Below are 17928 nucleotides of genomic sequence, written 5' to 3'. Positions count from 1 at the left end.
AGAGTCATTCAAATGGAAAACATTAATAATATTAAACTCTAAAATATAAGGTAAGTAATAATCATGTAAAGTTTGGAAACATCCCAGTAAACTGCATATAAATCTCAGTTAATTCAAAGCTATTTTAAGGTGTTCATAATGCATTTTATCCTACATTAAGAATAACCTCTCTAAACAACACAAACTGCCTTCATCTTTCTTTTTCCAAAAGAATGGTATAAATCTGAGTTGTAATATTTTTATTGTAATCATAGAAATAATTATATGAGATTATTTTAATATCAAAATACTGATGTTTACTCATCCTAATGAACAAATTCAGTATGAAATTTGCTGACTACCTACTGTCCAAATTTATAAAATCCCTTAATAAAATGTGAAGCAAAACTGTTCAAACCAGTTAAACTGAGTCTTGATTAACACCACCATCTCCAAGATGATCCCACAACTGAGCATGTGATGCCTCTGTGATTTCGGGGCACACATCCCTCTATCCATCAAACTAAATGGAAGGGTTAGGAAGGTTAATAAAGACAGAGTGTCTATAATAGCCTTCTGCATTTCATTCTCAACTCAATATACTCCAATGATCATGGAGCTATTCGTAATGTTCTTATGAATCAATGCTCTCCTTCAATTCATGAAAGAGGCTAGAAACCACTCTGTAAAGGAATAAAGATTACCTTTGCAAATTCTCATCAAGCTGATCCAATGATTAAGTCCATGTGAGGCTTCATAAACAATTGAAGAGTAGGCACAATTTTAATTAGAAGCTCAGACAGCACTGCTAAACACCTAAATAAAACATGAGCAAGGACAATAGCCACTTGCACAGAGCAATACCAATTTCCAGCCTCCATCCCATAAAGAGATTTCCTCCTACTCAACTGCACAATCACTCAGGCTATATCTAAGTCCTAACCTAGCAGCAACAGTCAATAATTTAAAATCATGGAAATAAATTTTGGACATAAAATTATATTCTATTACAGATAACACTACTAACAGTCAAAATCGTTACAGACTGGGAAAAAAATGAAGTTCTCTCATTTGCTAGGCTGGCATCCCATTCTACCCTAATACTCACAAAGATTCACCACGAAAACAAACAGCTATGCACCATTTTACACATCTGTAGTCCCAACTACGAGGGAGGCTGATGCAGAAGGATCACTTGAATCCAGGAGTTCAAGGCCAGCCTGGCAATAGAACAAGACTTCATCTCAAAACAAACAAAGGCTGTTATGGCAAATTGTTCATAAGTCAGGGCCAATATCTGCTGATACTGGCTGATTAATAGTGACCCTGAGTCCATGGACTTTTTAGTTCATCTCTGAGTAAAGGAAAATCATTAGAAGAATAAGGACTACAGAGGTGGCTGGATAAGTTAAACCCAAGAAAGATGTTGCATCAGAATAATTTTTGTTGGAAAACAATATGCAGGATTCTTTAACCTAAAATGTCTTTTGTTTTCCTTCATTTGACCTACCCTGAATTCAAGTTTCCCTTATAGTACATTTGTCTTATTGTTGAAGTGACAAAGTCTAACGGTAACAGTTTCATTTATATATTCTGTGTCCTCTCGTGGTCTCACAAGCCTGGCTGTTCTGGCAAGTCCATGTATAGACTCAGATCAGAAAGATGGAGGCTGAACAATTATACCTCTTCCAGTTATATAATCTTGGAAAAGTTTCTTTTCCTCTCAGTAGGTCCATTTTTTCACTTTTTAAGGTAGAGATAATAGACCTTTTACATGCCTGTTATGAGATTTAAATGAGACAGCATATGCGATTGTTGCAGGAACTCAGAAAATACTATGTCAGTTCCCTTCACTTCTCCATATCCTATTCCTGGTCCCTCTCCTTCAGGTCCCTCCTTCTAGGAGATAAAAATAATTTATCCTTTTCCATCCTGCTTGCCTAGCATGCATGAGGCACTGGGTTCAATCCTCAGCACCACATAAAAATAAACAAATAAAATAAAGGCATTCTGTCCATCCACAACTACAAAAAAAATTAAGTATAAACTATTCTGAGAACATTAAACTAGAAAACAACCCAGAACTGACATAAAAATAGATAAAGTGTATAAGCTACACTGTGGAATATCACATAGCAATGAAAATGAATGAACTAAATAAGGCTATGTGGAATAATATTGACACATCTTGAAAATGTAATGTTGAATTTCTTAAAATTCCTTAAAATTATAACCATTTTATTAAGCTCAAATTTAAGAAAAAGTATATTAAAAATACACAAAATTGTGATTAAAAAAAAGCACAGAAACCTATCAGATACACTGATTCAAAGTCAGCATTTTCACAGAAATGTATTCATGTTTGGAAGCACTGCTGAATTGAATGTATACAGCTCTATATGTGAACACCCTAAACACAACCTATTGTTGTTTTAATGCTATAATTTTTATAATTTTTAAAATAAATATAGGCAGCCAACATATGCATCTATCTACCTTGGATTCAAATCAGAATGATGGCCATAAATGGAATTTTTTTTAGCTTTTTGTTATAAAAATATTACACAAACTGTAGCAACCACAGCTGTTGAGGTCAGCAGCATAGCAGCAGCTGTGAAGGGTTAGCAATTTAGCTCTTGTGTGTTGAGGCCTCAAGATCCCATCTGTGCTGACTTCAGACTAAGGGGAATAAATTTCCTCCAGCCTGAGTCTGAAACATATGCTGCAATAATTAAAGGTGCCTTGATCCATGCTGAGGGATGCTGAGGCTGATGACCTGGGAGCACACTTTAAAGGGCTTCACATGAGGCACCCACCCGATAGACTAAAGATATTCCTAAAGATATGCCATTGGGCCTCTATATTCAAAAAGGCAAAATAGGTCTCATCACCTATTAAGTATTTCTGTAACTTCTAGCAAACTCTGGCTCCAGTTCAGCTCCTCCTCAGAGTGGGGACTGTGCAAGTCCAGGAGACAGACAACAAAACTACAGCAGGTAAGGCCCTCAAGCACTTTCTCTTTGTGTCCTCTTTACTTGATCTACACCTGTGCTGTCTAATACTATGTTTGGCTATTTATATTTAAGTTAACTACAATACAATAAAATTTAAAATTAACTTCCTCAGTCACATTAACCACATTTCAAGTGTTCAAGTGGCTAATTGCTGTACTGGACACTAAAAAATATAGAACTTTTGAAAATGTCTAGGAATAGTATCCAGCACAATTAATCTGAGTGTTCACAGGCTTGGACAGTTGAGATTTCTCTCAGCGTTTACAGTTGTACACTGATTAGAAGAATGGACTCTGGATTACTCAACTGTGACTATTATACACTCAACTTCTCTCCCTTTCCTGTATAGAAAAATAGGGTATTAATAGTATCTATTTCATAGGTTTGTTTAAAAATTAAATGATACAATCCTTGCAAACCTGTTTTTACCATGCTCAGCAAGTGATAAGAACTCGTTATGATTGTTAGCCATTAACAATTATTATTCTTACCAAAAGAAAGCATGATGCTAAATTGCTGAATTTTATTATTTTTTTAATTCTGATAAAGAAACAATATGAAAAAACCAACATACAGCATCCCTTTAATATTCTATATTGTATAATGTTCTACACTGTAACTTAACAGTTACCTTTCTCACTTGTAAAAAGCTTGTTCCTGCCCTACTGTCCCAACAAGTCTCTCCCACTGTGTGCACCATAATCTGTGTGAGACATTATCCAAAACAAATTACATGTACCAGCTTGTCAAATCTTCATAACAATCCTATATGGCAGGAATCTGATATACCAGTCTGTTTTCTGATGAGAAGATGAAGATTCTGAGGAGTTAAGTAACTCATGCAAGATCATACAGCACGTAAGTGACAGGACTGATTCAAACACAGGTGGTATGTTTCCCTGTTCATTGTCATTACACAATATTGCCTCTAGAGGTAGAATTCCCCACTCCAAAACAAAACCTTCCCAAGCTATTTATTAGGTAATAGTATGAGAAATAGTTTACTTAATGGGATTGGCTATGACAGGGAAGGGCGAGTGTCTTGGGATTTGGATTTGTCAATAGAAGCTATCAATGTCCTATCTTCTGACTAAATTCCCTGCAGAATGTGGATAAAATCAAACTCTAATTCTCAGAAGGGTTGGCACTGTCCCTAAGAGGTGAGAAAATCTGTGACAGTGGTTTGTTTTTCGAAATGACGTGAGGGCATCCTGGGCATGCACTCAGAAGGAGACAAGGATGCTTACATCCTATAGTACATGTCACAATCCCACACAGATTGTCCACTGAGGACATTTAGGGCTAGAACTTAATCCCTTTTTACATATCAGAAGTCATTCTTGTTTTACTGTATTTAATATATGTTGATTTTTCTAGGATCGCCACTACTAAGTAAACTGAAGGAAATGAGTATGTTTTTCTCCAGAACTTTACCAACTTTATAATTTAAGAAAATAGTCATGCTATTTGAATCATAAATATAAAATATGCATATCAGTGTCCAATAGAGCTGCTTGTTTACAGTAATTTTTTATGACTTCTATTAGTGCCTAAACATTTACTAAGACATTTACTGTAGTAATGTCTAAGGCTACTACAATAGAATACCATTGATTAGGTATTCTTGTAATAATTAGGTATTCTTGTAATTTACCTTGTAAATAATAGAAATTTATTTCTCACAGTTCTGGAGGCTAAGAAGTCCAAAATTGAGGTGCCTACAGATCTAGTATCTGGTAAGGGCCCAATTCCTGATACCTCCTTCATCATACCACCACCTTGGCAGTCAAGATTTTATTATATAAAATTTGGTTCAGCACAAACATTCAGATTATAGCAGGTGACATACACTATTTTGTGACTAATGACTTTTTTATTATTTCTTCTTTATATTATAATTAGGGCATTGATATTTTCAAACTATGTGCATAAGAAGTTATATTATCTCAGGATAATGAGAGAAACAGAGAAAGAGACAAGGGGAGAGAGGGAGAGCTAGGAAGAGAGGGAGAGGGAACCAGAGAGGGAGACAGGGAGGAAGGGAGGGAGGGAGGGAGGTAAAGGGGGAGGAGGGAGAGATTGATTTAAAATACATGTTTATAAAAAGAGGACACTGTGTTTTTTTACAGTGTTGGTGTGGGTTTTTACAGTGAGTTGGTGAGATGTGCTCCACACCTCTGAAAAATAACTGGTAATCTACAAAATAAAATCATGATAGCCTACTGCTATTTTCTATCAATATTTTAAAGAAAATTTTGAGTTCCATTTTCTCAATATCAGTATTCTGGCTGAGTATTGACAAACAGAGGGAAAAATAAAATATTTACTCTCCATAGAGTCATGGCTCCTACAATCCTAATACCTATCCCTGAAGCAAGTCTTTAAGGCATAGAAGCTACTATCCATCCCTTTTCCATTATCACTGCCCCCTGACTAAGCCAACTTGCTTTTGAGTTAATGTGCTACCATTCTTAGCACATTCCCAAGAGGTTACCAAAAAGGCTCATGATCTTGGCTTATTGCCATCAAATCATCTCAAATCTCTCAACATCTTTACTCACCTAGTAAATAAGAATGACTTTCATGATCCCTGGGGTAGTTCTTACAGCTCTTTCTCAGCTTAAATATATTTTCCTAATGTTGCTGATGTTTCCATCAGCAAATCAAAGACAAAACATGGGGCTCCTATTTAATTTGCCCTGACTTGGTGGCATATCCTTAGTTTCTTACCTCATAGCTTCTAATAAAACAAAACTACATTGTCTAATTATTATTTGGAAATAAAACTTCAAAAGCCCTTTAATACTTGATCTCTTTTCAGTGTCTTTGTTTCTTGAAATTGAGCCCCCCCCAAAAAAAAATTGGGCAGATTTTGAAAAATCAGATTTCAATAAAACTAAACAAACCATATGGAGTTACCACTACTTAATATGTATTAAAAAGAATATTCCTTGTGTTTTCATTCCAGGGAGAATTGGAAAGAAAGGGAGAAGAAAATAATATAGTATCTCGGTTTATAAACTTTGCTGTATACCAGATTTTCTTAATTACCTAATAAAGAAGGTTAATCACAATTTATAGGTAGATAAAATCACTAGAGGATTTAGCCTGCTCAAAGTCATGTTGAGAGACACCCTCAACCCCAGTCCCATCCCAGTAGTAAGATTACAACCCATGTTTGTCTAATTAATTACACTCTGCTGCCTCTTGACAATAATTATCATAACTATTGCTAACTCCATACCAAAAACTGTGCTAAGTATCTCATTTAATCTTCATAATAACCATATGAGGTAGATGCCAAATATAGCCCCAGAAAAGTAGATTAGACTGCCCCAAATCACATAGCAAATGGTGCTGCTTATAATTCACACTTGTATAATCTGACTCCAGAACCTATTCTCTAAACTCTCTTTTGAGACTAAAAATCTCACTAGGCAAAAATTGGGTAAATTGCTAATTATCATTAGTAAAGATTTCTGATGTGATTACAATTCTATTCCCAACAGAATGATTTTCTTATTTAACAGTAGGACAAGGATGAGGATCTTCATAGGGATACATTAGCAAATTAAAGTAGCAAATTTTTATTTTAGTCTGAAAATTATTAACACTTTTAAAAATATAACCATAAACCCTAAGAATTAAATATCCTCTTTTAAAGAGTGATTCCCTATCATAGCTATTTGTGGGTGGAGAGGGGGTGGTGCAACACAGAAACGTATCCCTGTATCTGATTTCTGCAAGTCCATTTTCTCCTTTAACTCCAAGCCCCTCCCACCCAAATGCAGTCATTTGAGACCACCAGGGCTGAGATACCATATACCATTACTTACAAATAAAGCCAACAGTGAGAAATGTGACAGAGGAAAGCAAAAGATTCTTAAAAGTGACAACCCCCAATTTACAATGGCTCAAGTTAGAATCTTTTGATGTTATTATGGTACAAAAAACAAAACCACACATCCATTTTTTATTTTTCACTTTCAGTACAGTATCTAATAAATTACATGAGATGCCCAACACTTTATTATAAAACAAGCTTTGTGTTAGATGATTTTGATATTAGGCTAATACAAGTATTCTGAGCACATTTAATGTAGAATGGGCTAAGTAAGTTAGGATGTATAGTAGGTTAGATGTACTTTATAAATGGACTTTAGACTTAAAATATTTCAACTTGCAAAGGGTTTATATAGATGTTACCCCACATAAATCAAGAAACATCTGATAATCTATTTTCAAGAGTGGCATTTGAAGTTTATTCTTGCAAAATATATAAGGAAAAACAATGTTATCTGATAAGTTAGTAGTGCTCTAAAGCAAGAATTAGATATCTCAACTCATCCATATTGTACACAAATCAGGATCCAGATAGAACCAAAACTATTCTCTTTTCCACGATAGTTAAGATTTAGCATGAGTTTCCTAGGTTGAGAACCCTGTGATTTTTAATGTGTGATGTTAAGTCAATAACTCTTGTTTCCATCATTTAAAAGTTTTTATGTAGCTATTTTAACCACATATGATACCTACATATGAATATTTATGTGAAAATAAATATACATCTAGATCAGGTAAATCATTCTGAAAACTGGAATCAGGTTTGTTACATCCACATAGAGCAGATACTGAGGAGCAAAGAAGCTATTACAAATACTGCCTTAGTTGAAGGTAGGGTATGTTTCCTACTATTTTTAAACAGATAAAATGATAATTAAACTAATAATCCTTACAACTGGTAACACAGGTGTTGTGTCAGTAATTTTGGGTCAAAAACTCCTGTGCACCATGATTTTTTTTTCTTCTCTCAACTAAAATAGCATCTATCTTCTCTAAGATCAGGATCCATATGTGGGAAGGGAGATGAAACTGCTGTGTGCCTACCTGTCCTCTTCTAATACAAGAGCAGTATTAGTAGAAGTGTTTAGTACTTAGAATATTTCATACTGTTTTCATCCATTAATTTTAATCCTCACAAAAATTCCATTATTAGTCCTATTTGTTAATAAGGAAATTGACCTAGAATTGATCTTGGTAAATAGTCCCATAAAACAGTCATAAAACAGTTACCTAAAACAGTAGGGTCTAAAACCTACTCTTGAACTAAAAAATAAAAATAAATAAAAACTTTGTTTCTGTTTTCACACATTTCAGTTCAATTTAAGATTCGTTTGTTTTGTTTTTCAAAAAAAGAGTTCCTCTATTTAAAATAAAAATATTGAACACCACTAGACTATGTAGTTCACTTAGCTATTATTATTCAAACTTCAATATCAATTTTGCAATGATCTGGATGCATTGCTTAATTCTGTATTCTTTAATGTTCTTCATATTTGTGATAAACATATTTATGTCTTGAACTGCATTCATTTGGGTATAAACTCCCCATAGGTAAGTACAGGAGATAGGAAGTTCCTAGAAAACTAATAATTCTTTGTATCTCCTATGTCCTATTCAATGTAAAGCTTCACATATAAATTTTTAAAGAAATAAGCTTATTTTAACTAGTTGAATAAACACATTTTGTCATGGGAAAAACAATTTTAATTCAATATAAAACAAGCTGTTGATAACAATGAACAATCTTGAGAACTTCATTTGATCACAGTATCTGTGATTCTGCCTCATCTCACCCCCAATTTCTCATCCATGGAGTGTCACCAACCAATGTATACATCAGAACAAAAAAAAAATTTTTAAGCTGCAAAACGTACTGTACTTTTTCTGTAGAGGGACTACTAATCCAACGTGTGTTCTAATTAAACCTTTTTTTTTTTAAGTTTAGCATTCAGGTCTACATTCTTAGTTGATTAATATTCACCACCATTATTTTTATGCAAATCACATGAAAAATGAACCCCACATGCCAGGATAACTTGTAAGAAATTACTATTCATCACCATGAATCAACAAACCCACAATTATCACAGTATCCACAGGGGAAAGTGAAAAGGGGGAGAGCTTAAAAAGCTAAGGTCATATAAAATTTAAAAGGAGAAATAAAAAATTTATTTTTGCATTGAAAATCACACAAATGTTTTGAGAGAAAATGAGTATGGCTATCCAAGATCAAAAACCAATAGATGAATTGCTAATACACGCTATAGCATGGATGAACCTTGAAGACATTATGTGAAGTAAACTAAGCCAGACACAAAAGGGCAAATACTGTATGATTCCACTTATATGAAATATTGAGAAGCGGCAAATTCTCTAAAGACAAAAACTAGGTTACAGGTTACAAGGGACCAAGAAAGGAGGAAAAATCTGAGCTATGCTTTAATGGTGACAGAATTTTTGTTCACAATACTGAAAAGTTTTGGAAATAGTGGTAATGGTTGATGTACACTGTGAATGCAATTAATGCTCCTGAATTGTACAATTTAAATTGGTTAAAATGGCTAATTTTATATTGTAAATTTTACCACTACCACCACAATAATCATAAATAAATTAATACACACACATACACACACACACACACACACACACGCACGCACACAAATTACTAGGATAAGAAATTTAAACTGTTCCTTCAATATGTGAACTAAGAAAGTAACTATGATTTCTCAGATGGACTATCAAGGCATACCATTAGTCCAGGGCCCATGAATCAGCCTGCCTGACATTTCTTAAGAGTTGTGCCTGATTATGGAGACTTGTGAGGTATGTCAAAGAAACAGAATGATCAAAAAGTGAACAGCTCCAGGGAAACTCTGTACTAGGAGAGGGACTGGCTACGCTGAAGTAGGAGACTGAGATGAACATTAGCCAATTTAAAATCTTAAAATAATGAAGCAGGGTGGGCAAGCAATGCTGAGAAAACAAAGACTAGATGAGCAGTGAGAAAATAGCAGCTTGCCTTGGGAAGCTAGACTGCTTCCTCTGTATGCTTCTAAAACATCAATAGCTGTTTATTCCTCTCTGTCCTTTGTACATCTTCCTCACTAGAATGAGAGACCCTTCAAAGGCAAACACTGGACTGTATCCATCTCTATAATCCCAGAGTTTGAAACATAAAGGGGACTCAGTAAATGAGTAAATAAGAGCTAATGCCCATGCTAACAAAGGTTTATCAAAGATTTCTAGTTAGCACAGACAGATGAGCAGGCAAAATGTTTCCCTGGAGAACCAACTGAAATGCAGTAAAAAGAATGTAAAGGAGTTGATAGTAGGAAATAGACAAATAACTACATCTAGTTCAGTGCATTTTCTCAAAATTCCACCAAAATAAGATTTTTTAAAATACTTTTTTAGTTATACATGGACACAATATCTTTATTTTGTTTTTTTATCTTTATGTGGTGCTAAGGATCGAACCTAGCACTTCACATGTACAAGGCAAGTACTCTGCCACTGAGCTATAGCCCCAGCCCCAAAATAAGATTTTTTAAAAGGAGGCAGTGTGAAAATGGTCATAAACAGACAATAACTAAAAAAATCTGGGAAAGACTATAACAATATAACTGTAGAACCTGGCTTATGTAGCCTGGAAAGTCACTTAGAAGGACACCCTCCCACCACAAAAAAGGTAAGATTTAACCTGAGATTCCAAATTGTAAAGGATTAGTAGCATTCTAAAACTATGAGAATAAAGAAATATTAAAAAAAAAAACTTAAATAAATGCTGCAAACTGAATCTGTTGAAAGAACAGCAAACAAGTCAGTAAAGCCAAGAGCCCTCCCTGACTCCCCATAGCTGAACTGCGGAAGACAGAGGAGGATGAACAACAAGAACTGTAACTGGAAGGCAGAGGCACAGCCAAGGATAAGGGTGTTGGGCTGGAAACCCAGGTGAGTAAAAATCCATACTGGGCACCTACCCCTTTTAGCACCTGAATCCCAGAACAATGGTGGCCAGGTTTATAAACTCAAGGCAGACAGAAGACTGTCTGGGGAAGTTGATCAGCCCAAATCCAGCAACCCTTGTCCAAATTTTTAATTGCTCTAGGCCTGCACTGTACAACATGGCCGCCACTCACAACATGGCTACTGAGTATAGAAATGTAAATAGTCCAAATTGAGGTAGGATGTATGTATAAAATTCACTCTGGATTTTGAAAACATAGTAAAGGCTGGAGATATAGCGCAGGGGTAGAGTGTTTACCTAGTAAATGTGAGGCCCTGGATTCCATCCCCAGCATCACAAAAATTAATCAGTTAATTAAAACTTAGTAAAAAAGAATGTAAACTATCTGCAAAAGTGTTATATTACATGTTGAAATAATAATTTTAAATTCTGAGTTAAATTTAAAAAATTTTTTAAATTAATCCAACATTTACTTTCAATGTTGCTATCAGAAAATTTAAAATTACCCATTTCTACAGAAAGAGCTCTCTAGAGCTCCTTTTATCAACAGTCTATGCTCATGCTCACCAGGCTTCCAGAGCACATCATCCTTAAAGAAGATAATCAAAGATCCTCAGACATGAGGAAACCCCTCTAATATGAAGACAGACCAACACAAACTAAAAGAAAAAAGGAAAATAACAACATAAGAGGAAGAAATTTGAAAAAAAAAATTCTATCTTGTTATCCTTAGGGAGGTGTTAGTGCAATTTTGTTTTTAAAAATTGAGAAAATAAATATTCCTGGAAATTAAAAGCAACCTGGCAGATATGAACTGTAATAGGCAGAATAATGCCCCAGCAAAGAGACCATGCCCTGATCCCAGAACCTACTGACATGCTGCCACATTACAAAAGGTAATGAAGGATGCGATGGAAATAAAGTTGCTAATCATCTAATTTTAAAATAAAGATATTATCCTGTATTATCCATGTAGGTCAAATGTCATCACAAGGGGCCTTTAAAGATGGAAGAGGGTAGACAGAAGTCAGAATGAGAAATTTAAAGATGATGTACACTACTCCTATAGAAGACAGGAGGAAAGTACCAGGAGCCCCAAAAAATGCATACAAGTGGCTTTTATAAACTGAAAAGGGCAAGGAAGCAGACGCTACCCTAGATCCCCCAAAAGGATTGCAGCCTCATGACAGCATAATTTCAGTTCAACAAGACACAGTTCAGACTTCTGACTTCCATAAGTTGATACACTAGTGATGTTTTAAGCTAATAAACTTGTCGTTATTTGTTATAGCATCAATAAAAAATATTGAAGAACTTAATAAAGTTAAGAAGACACCATTGAAGTTTCTCAGAAAGTACAACAAAAAGAAAATGACTCCAGAATGCCACAGACTGCTCCTGCAGCATGAGGCTGAAAGTAAATGGAACCATTAAAGGCACAGTAACCTCAAAGCCATGCAACTAATGTGTATTTAAGCACCTACTTCCTGTGGTCAGTGATGATTCAGACTAAGGTTGATCTGAAATCACCATCATCCAAAGTTCACTTGTAAATAATTTAACAGGATAGAAAGCATGTGTGAAGAAGCACAGTTTTATTTCCAACAATCCATGACCCTATCCAGAGTCAGTCTCAGGGAGCAGAGAAGACAGTCTCGTGTTTTGCATGATTTCCTAGAAGGCTGAACAATTCAGCTGCCCAAAAGCATCTGATCCTAGACTTGTTCTTATATCAGATTCCCACCAAGTGAAAGCTTTCAAAGTAACAAATCTTCAGAAGGAGAATTTAAATAAAAATATTAACAAGAAGTGTAGTGCCCATTAAAAGTTTAGCAGGAGTTAGGGACGAGAAGTTGTCATGGAAAAGGGCAAAAATCATTAACAGGAAAGACGACCAGCTTAAATTAAGGGGATGAGAAACTGATGTGACTCCATTTTTGAGAAACCAGCCTCTACCTCAGACAAAGCCTGTCCAAAGAAGGGGGCGTGACCCTTGTCCTTGGAAAAACCCACAGAGCCTTCCTAGGCACATACCCACCCTGCTGAGTTGTTTGTCTGCAAATAACAGAAGAGATCTGCAGCACCTGGTGTCCCTGACTCAGTTAGGCTAGGTGAGGACCCATAGCAACCCCCTAGCAATCAGCATGAGACAGGAAAAATACCTGGGATGCCAGATGACCCCCCAGTAGTTTATAGTGGTTGGGAAACCATGTAGTTTAGCATGTACACCCCTCGTGGCCTAAACCAATCAGTTCAAAGGAAACCCCCTCTTGTACTAGCCTATCACCCCTACCCAGCTTGTTCCCACCAGTGAATGTGCTAATCAATGTTAAGAACTGTTGTTTGATTTTCCCGCGGTATGGAATGATTTGCTGTGTGATGTTGTGACGCATAGAGTATACCCAAAAACCTATAAAATCTCACTGAACAAAGGACCAGGACTCACTCCTCGGGACTGCTGTGTAGGGAATGGTTGTGAGTCCAGGCTCATGAGTCCAGGCTCCAGCTTGCAATAAAGACTCTTGTGTGATTGCATCAGATTATGCTCCTAGAGGTCTATTGGGTCCCACGAATCTGGCATTACAGGGACAAATACAGTTATTCAATGAACTTCATTATTTTCTTTGTCCAAGTTCTGAAGTAAGCCTATTTTTTATAAGATAGATCTTTCTGGCAGTCCAGACACAGTCTTGTCCAATAATAATATACACACAAATAAACCATTCTTCTCCAATGTTTATACTGTTGTATTGGGCACTATATAACAAGGAATAATCAAAATTACTAATTGCATTTAGCACATCATGTTAATGAAACAACAAATTTTTAGAAAGAAGACTCTTTAATCTCTATCAACATTGTATTCAATATTTTACTATATTAAACAAACAAAATTACCAATAACACTAAAGTAGATTAAAGTAGATACACCATTTTTACTTATAGTAAAGAACAGAAATTAGCCTGATAAATTCTTCTTTGAAAAGAGATACTTACTGATTCTGAAAGCCAGTAAAAGTTATCAAAAGAATTTTAAAAAAAAGATCAAGAGAGGCCCTTTGTAAAAATAAATAAATACATACATAAAGCTAAGGCAATAAAATGATAACATCAAAAAGGTGACCTTCAAATTCATGAGAGAAATAGAAGGCAGATAACTTAAAAACTAAAGTTATAATATAATATTAATTTATTGAAAGAGAATCCCATGGTCTATATAAAGGCAATCTTATAGGATAAATAAATGTTAAAATACTAAAAACAAGCTTAAATAATTTAGAAGTACCTGAAAATAATACATGTGCAGTGGTACATGCCTATAATTCCAGTTACTCAGGAGGCTAAGGCAGGAGGATCATCTGGGGAGATGATCTTAGGGAGATTCTGTCTCAAAAAATTTAAATAGGTACTGGGTTGTGGCTCAGGGGTAGATCCACCCTTGGCTTCAATCCCCAGTACCACCAAAAAAATAAAATAAAATAAAACCAGAGTTTAGTCTAGGAGAACTTGGGAAGGCCTACACCCCAGGCTACTGTTCATGGGAGGGAAGACCCTCAAGTACAACATGAGGAACAGAGCACCACACTGGAAGCAGGCAATGCTTGTTAAAAGAGAAAACATATGTTGGTGGAGGAAGCACACACCTCTAATCCCGGTGGTTTGGGAGGCTAGTGGCTTACGAGGCTGAAACAGGAGGATTGTGAGTTCAAAGCCAGCCTTGGCAACTTAGTGAGGCCCTAAGCAACTCAGCAAGACCCTGTCTCTAAATTTAAAAATACAAAGAAAAGGCTGGGGATGTGGCTCAGTGGTTAAGTGCCTCTGGGTTCAAATCCCGGTACCAAAAAAATAAATAAACAAACAGATAGGGGGAGGATAAAAAATTTAAACTTTGTTGGCATAATAATATTCCCTTGAGTCAATGTTATTACACTACATCAATGTAATTTCTTATGTCAAGAAACAGTGAGAGGGCTGGGGTTGTAGCTCAGTGATAGAGTGCTTGCCTAGCACGTGTAAGGCACTGTGTTTGATCCTCAACACCACATAAAATAAATAAATAAAATAACCATATTTTGTCCATCTATAACTAAAAAAATACTTAAAAAAAAAAAAAAGAGTGGGACTGGGATTGTGGCTCAGTGGTAGAACACTCGCCTAGCATGGGCGGGACCCGGGTTCAATCCTCAGCACCACATAAAAATGAAGGCATTATGTTGTGTCCATCTACACCTAAAATTATTAAAAAAAAAAAAAAGAGTGAAATTAACTTTTAATTCCTGACAAGGGTTTTGAGGCTCTCTTACATTTTAGACACATTTAAATATTTCATTTCAAAAAAGTGTTAAAGAAGTTCAAATTAAGAAACAATAACATTTAATTCTGAACATTGGAGAATATGTCATAGAGACATAACATCTGTCATTAGGCACGCAGGACAGGTAGAATTCTGACAAACAGGAATAGGAGGAAGGATTTTCTAATAAAAGGAACAAAACTAACAACTAAAGAGAAAAGAAAATGTGAAATATATATGGGACATACTGTAGGGAATATGCTAAGTAAGTACATTAGGGAAATAGAATCAATAGCATATACAATCATACAACACATAGCTTTCAGTCTCAACAGACTGCACGTACATTGGTGGTCCCACAAGATAATAATGGAACTGCAAAATTCTTGACACCTAGTAATGTCATAGTCTACATAAAGTCTCATATAGCACAACCCATTTCATGTTTGTAGATTTACTGGGCTGACAGTCACATAAAAGTATAGCAATACAATTATGTACAGTATATGATAACAACAAACTCTTACTGGTTTATATATTCACTATATTAGAGTATATTTCTATTTATTTTTTTTAAAGTTGTTAAATGCTAATCTCTTTCTAAAATACTTTCTAACACACCCAGAAATAAAGTTTTACCAGTAATCTGGATGTCCCTCAGCCCAGAGGAATCCACACGTGAAATTAGGCATTATAACAAAGGAACTGTGATACGGAACATTGGAGACAGTGTGACACTGTGAAGTCCTCTGATGATAAGCTGAGGATCAAAGATTATAGAAAAATGGAAAACCAACAAAAGTTTTTGCATAGCAAAGTGACATAATTAATCTCTTTGCACTTAACCTGATTAAAATGGACTTTGGCAGGGAAGACTAAGAAGGAGACCCTGTTAGGAACTTATTTAGAATAATTAAATAAATATATATATTATAGTTGAGAGGAACTTTAAACATTGCCTGACCCCATTTCAATCAATTACCAGACTGTCTGCTCATGGTTTACTGGAGAATTAGTTAAAAAAAAAAAAAAAAAAAAAACACCAGGTTCCATACAGTGAACCCATAAGTACCTTTATAGTTAGTAAGATTTTAAGGACTACCAAATGAAAATTGTAGGTCATTATTTTGCACTAAACTCAAATATTAGACCAACACTAAAAGTCAAAATGGAATCACTCATTCTAAAGTTCCATGGCAGAAAGGTGAAACTAAACTGTTTATCTGATCTTCCCAGAATCAGGATTAGAGAGGTAAGAGCTGAATTTCCTAAGTAGGCTAGTTTCTACTGGCATGATAATGAAGCTCCTCTCTTCCTTAATCCTTACTCAAACAAGATAATCTGAAGTAACCTAATATTAAACAATTATTTTTCTATAGTTTTTGCTCTAAACCATGTTTTCTACACAATGTACTGCCTTGCCACAAGCCCAAAGCCAGGGGTCAAATTGATCATGAACTGAAACCTCTAAAACTGAGAGCCAAAGTAAACTTTAGGTATTTCTTTATAAGTTGATTATCTCAGGTATTTGTTACGGTGATGGAAAACTGATTAATATAGTGACCAATGTGCTTTTTATTCTTTTGGCTCTACTTTCTTCAGTCTTTCTTTGTCTAGAAAATCAACATCTTCTATTCAGTTCATAAGGAACACTATTTTATGGAATGAAGTGTTCACCAATTCTAAACTGGAAAATAAAGTCAATTAGGAACTTTAAACTACATTGTTGTAATTTTCTCCTTTGACAGAATAAAATAGCTCTTTTTAGTCCCCAAAACTTCTACAACTATCTCCTTTATGATCTGAAGACTATCTTTCTTCCTTTCTTTCCAGAAATGTTTATTGAGCCCTACTATGTGTCAGGCACAGCTCCAGAACATAACTGAATTAATTCTCTTCCTAGTTTGATCTAACATTTGGTAAAATAATAATAATAATTATTATTATTATTTAAACAAACAGTATATCACAAAGTGATAAGTGTTTTGGAAAGTAGGATCAAAAAGAAAAATATAATGTATTTCAATTTTACACAAAATAACTCATAGAATGCCTTTTTCTTAAGATGGCCTGCATTGTAAGGTCTTGCCTAGCATCTGGATGGCCATCTTAAATGACGGCCGCCATCTTAAGAAAAAGTTTTGCATTCCTGCCCAAGGGAGTTTCTGAGGAAGGCTCACCACTCCCTCATACCAACCCTACCCTTAATCGCCACCATTAGGACCTGCTCAGCTGTAATCCCTGAGCGTGCCAAATAAAAATCAAGAAAACCAAGCCCGTATTGCCTCTCTCCATCTATGGAGAGACGGCCTTCATTTGTCAGCTCTGACAAATAAACTCTCATGTGTATCTATGCCTGGTCTCCATCTTTCATTTCTTGTTCTCCTGGCTCCTGGTTCCTTGCTTTTCTTTCATGCTTGAAATCAGAGACTAAGCTATAACTGAGAGAAGAGTAATCTCCAAAGATGGACCCCCAAAATGGCACAATAAATTCAAAAATATCAAGCAGATGTGAATGAGGGAGAAAAGAGGGAGGAGAAAATGATGTCAGTCCAAAAGTTTCAGGACATATGATTTTATAGACTTCTATAAAAACTTTGCCAATGAAACTACCTGAAAAACATTGCAAACCAGAAGAGAATATAATACATTTTCAGTGCTGAATAGAAAAAAAAGAAGTAGTAGTCGAGCCAACATTCTATACTTGGTAGAAATATCTTTAACAAATGAAGGTAGGGCTGGGGTTGTAGTTTAATGGTAATGCAAGGGCCTGGCAATATGAAAGGCCTTGGGTTCTATCCTCAGCTAAAAGAGAGAGGGATGGGGGG

At 35.4% G+C, this 17928-nt stretch overlaps 1 protein-coding gene across 10 annotated transcripts in view; it reads right to left on the bottom strand.

Annotated features, from left to right (window-relative positions):
* Smyd3 (SET and MYND domain containing 3) overlaps window positions 1-17928 on the bottom strand; it is a 683600-nt gene that overhangs the window by 564681 nt on the left and 100991 nt on the right. For 3 of the 10 annotated variants that reach the window (XM_078022939.1, XM_078022944.1, XM_078022942.1), the window contains exons 1-2: window positions 1088-1213; window positions 684-795 (exon numbers count right to left, since the gene is read on the bottom strand). The exons of 4 other annotated variants lie outside the window; for them this stretch is intronic. The gene's annotated coding sequence lies outside the window, so the exon portion shown is untranslated. Of the gene's footprint in view, window positions 1-683; window positions 796-1087; window positions 1214-17928 lie in introns of those variants that run through there. 3 more of the 10 variants (XM_078022940.1, XM_078022945.1, XM_078022948.1) reach the window with 2 other exon arrangements.

This window comes from Ictidomys tridecemlineatus, chromosome 10 (genome assembly GCF_052094955.1).
Source record: "Ictidomys tridecemlineatus isolate mIctTri1 chromosome 10, mIctTri1.hap1, whole genome shotgun sequence".
Classification (NCBI taxonomy): Eukaryota; Metazoa; Chordata; class Mammalia; order Rodentia; family Sciuridae; genus Ictidomys; species Ictidomys tridecemlineatus.
The sequence above is the reverse complement of the archived record's forward strand: the minus strand, read 5'-3'. Positions and strand labels throughout refer to the sequence as shown.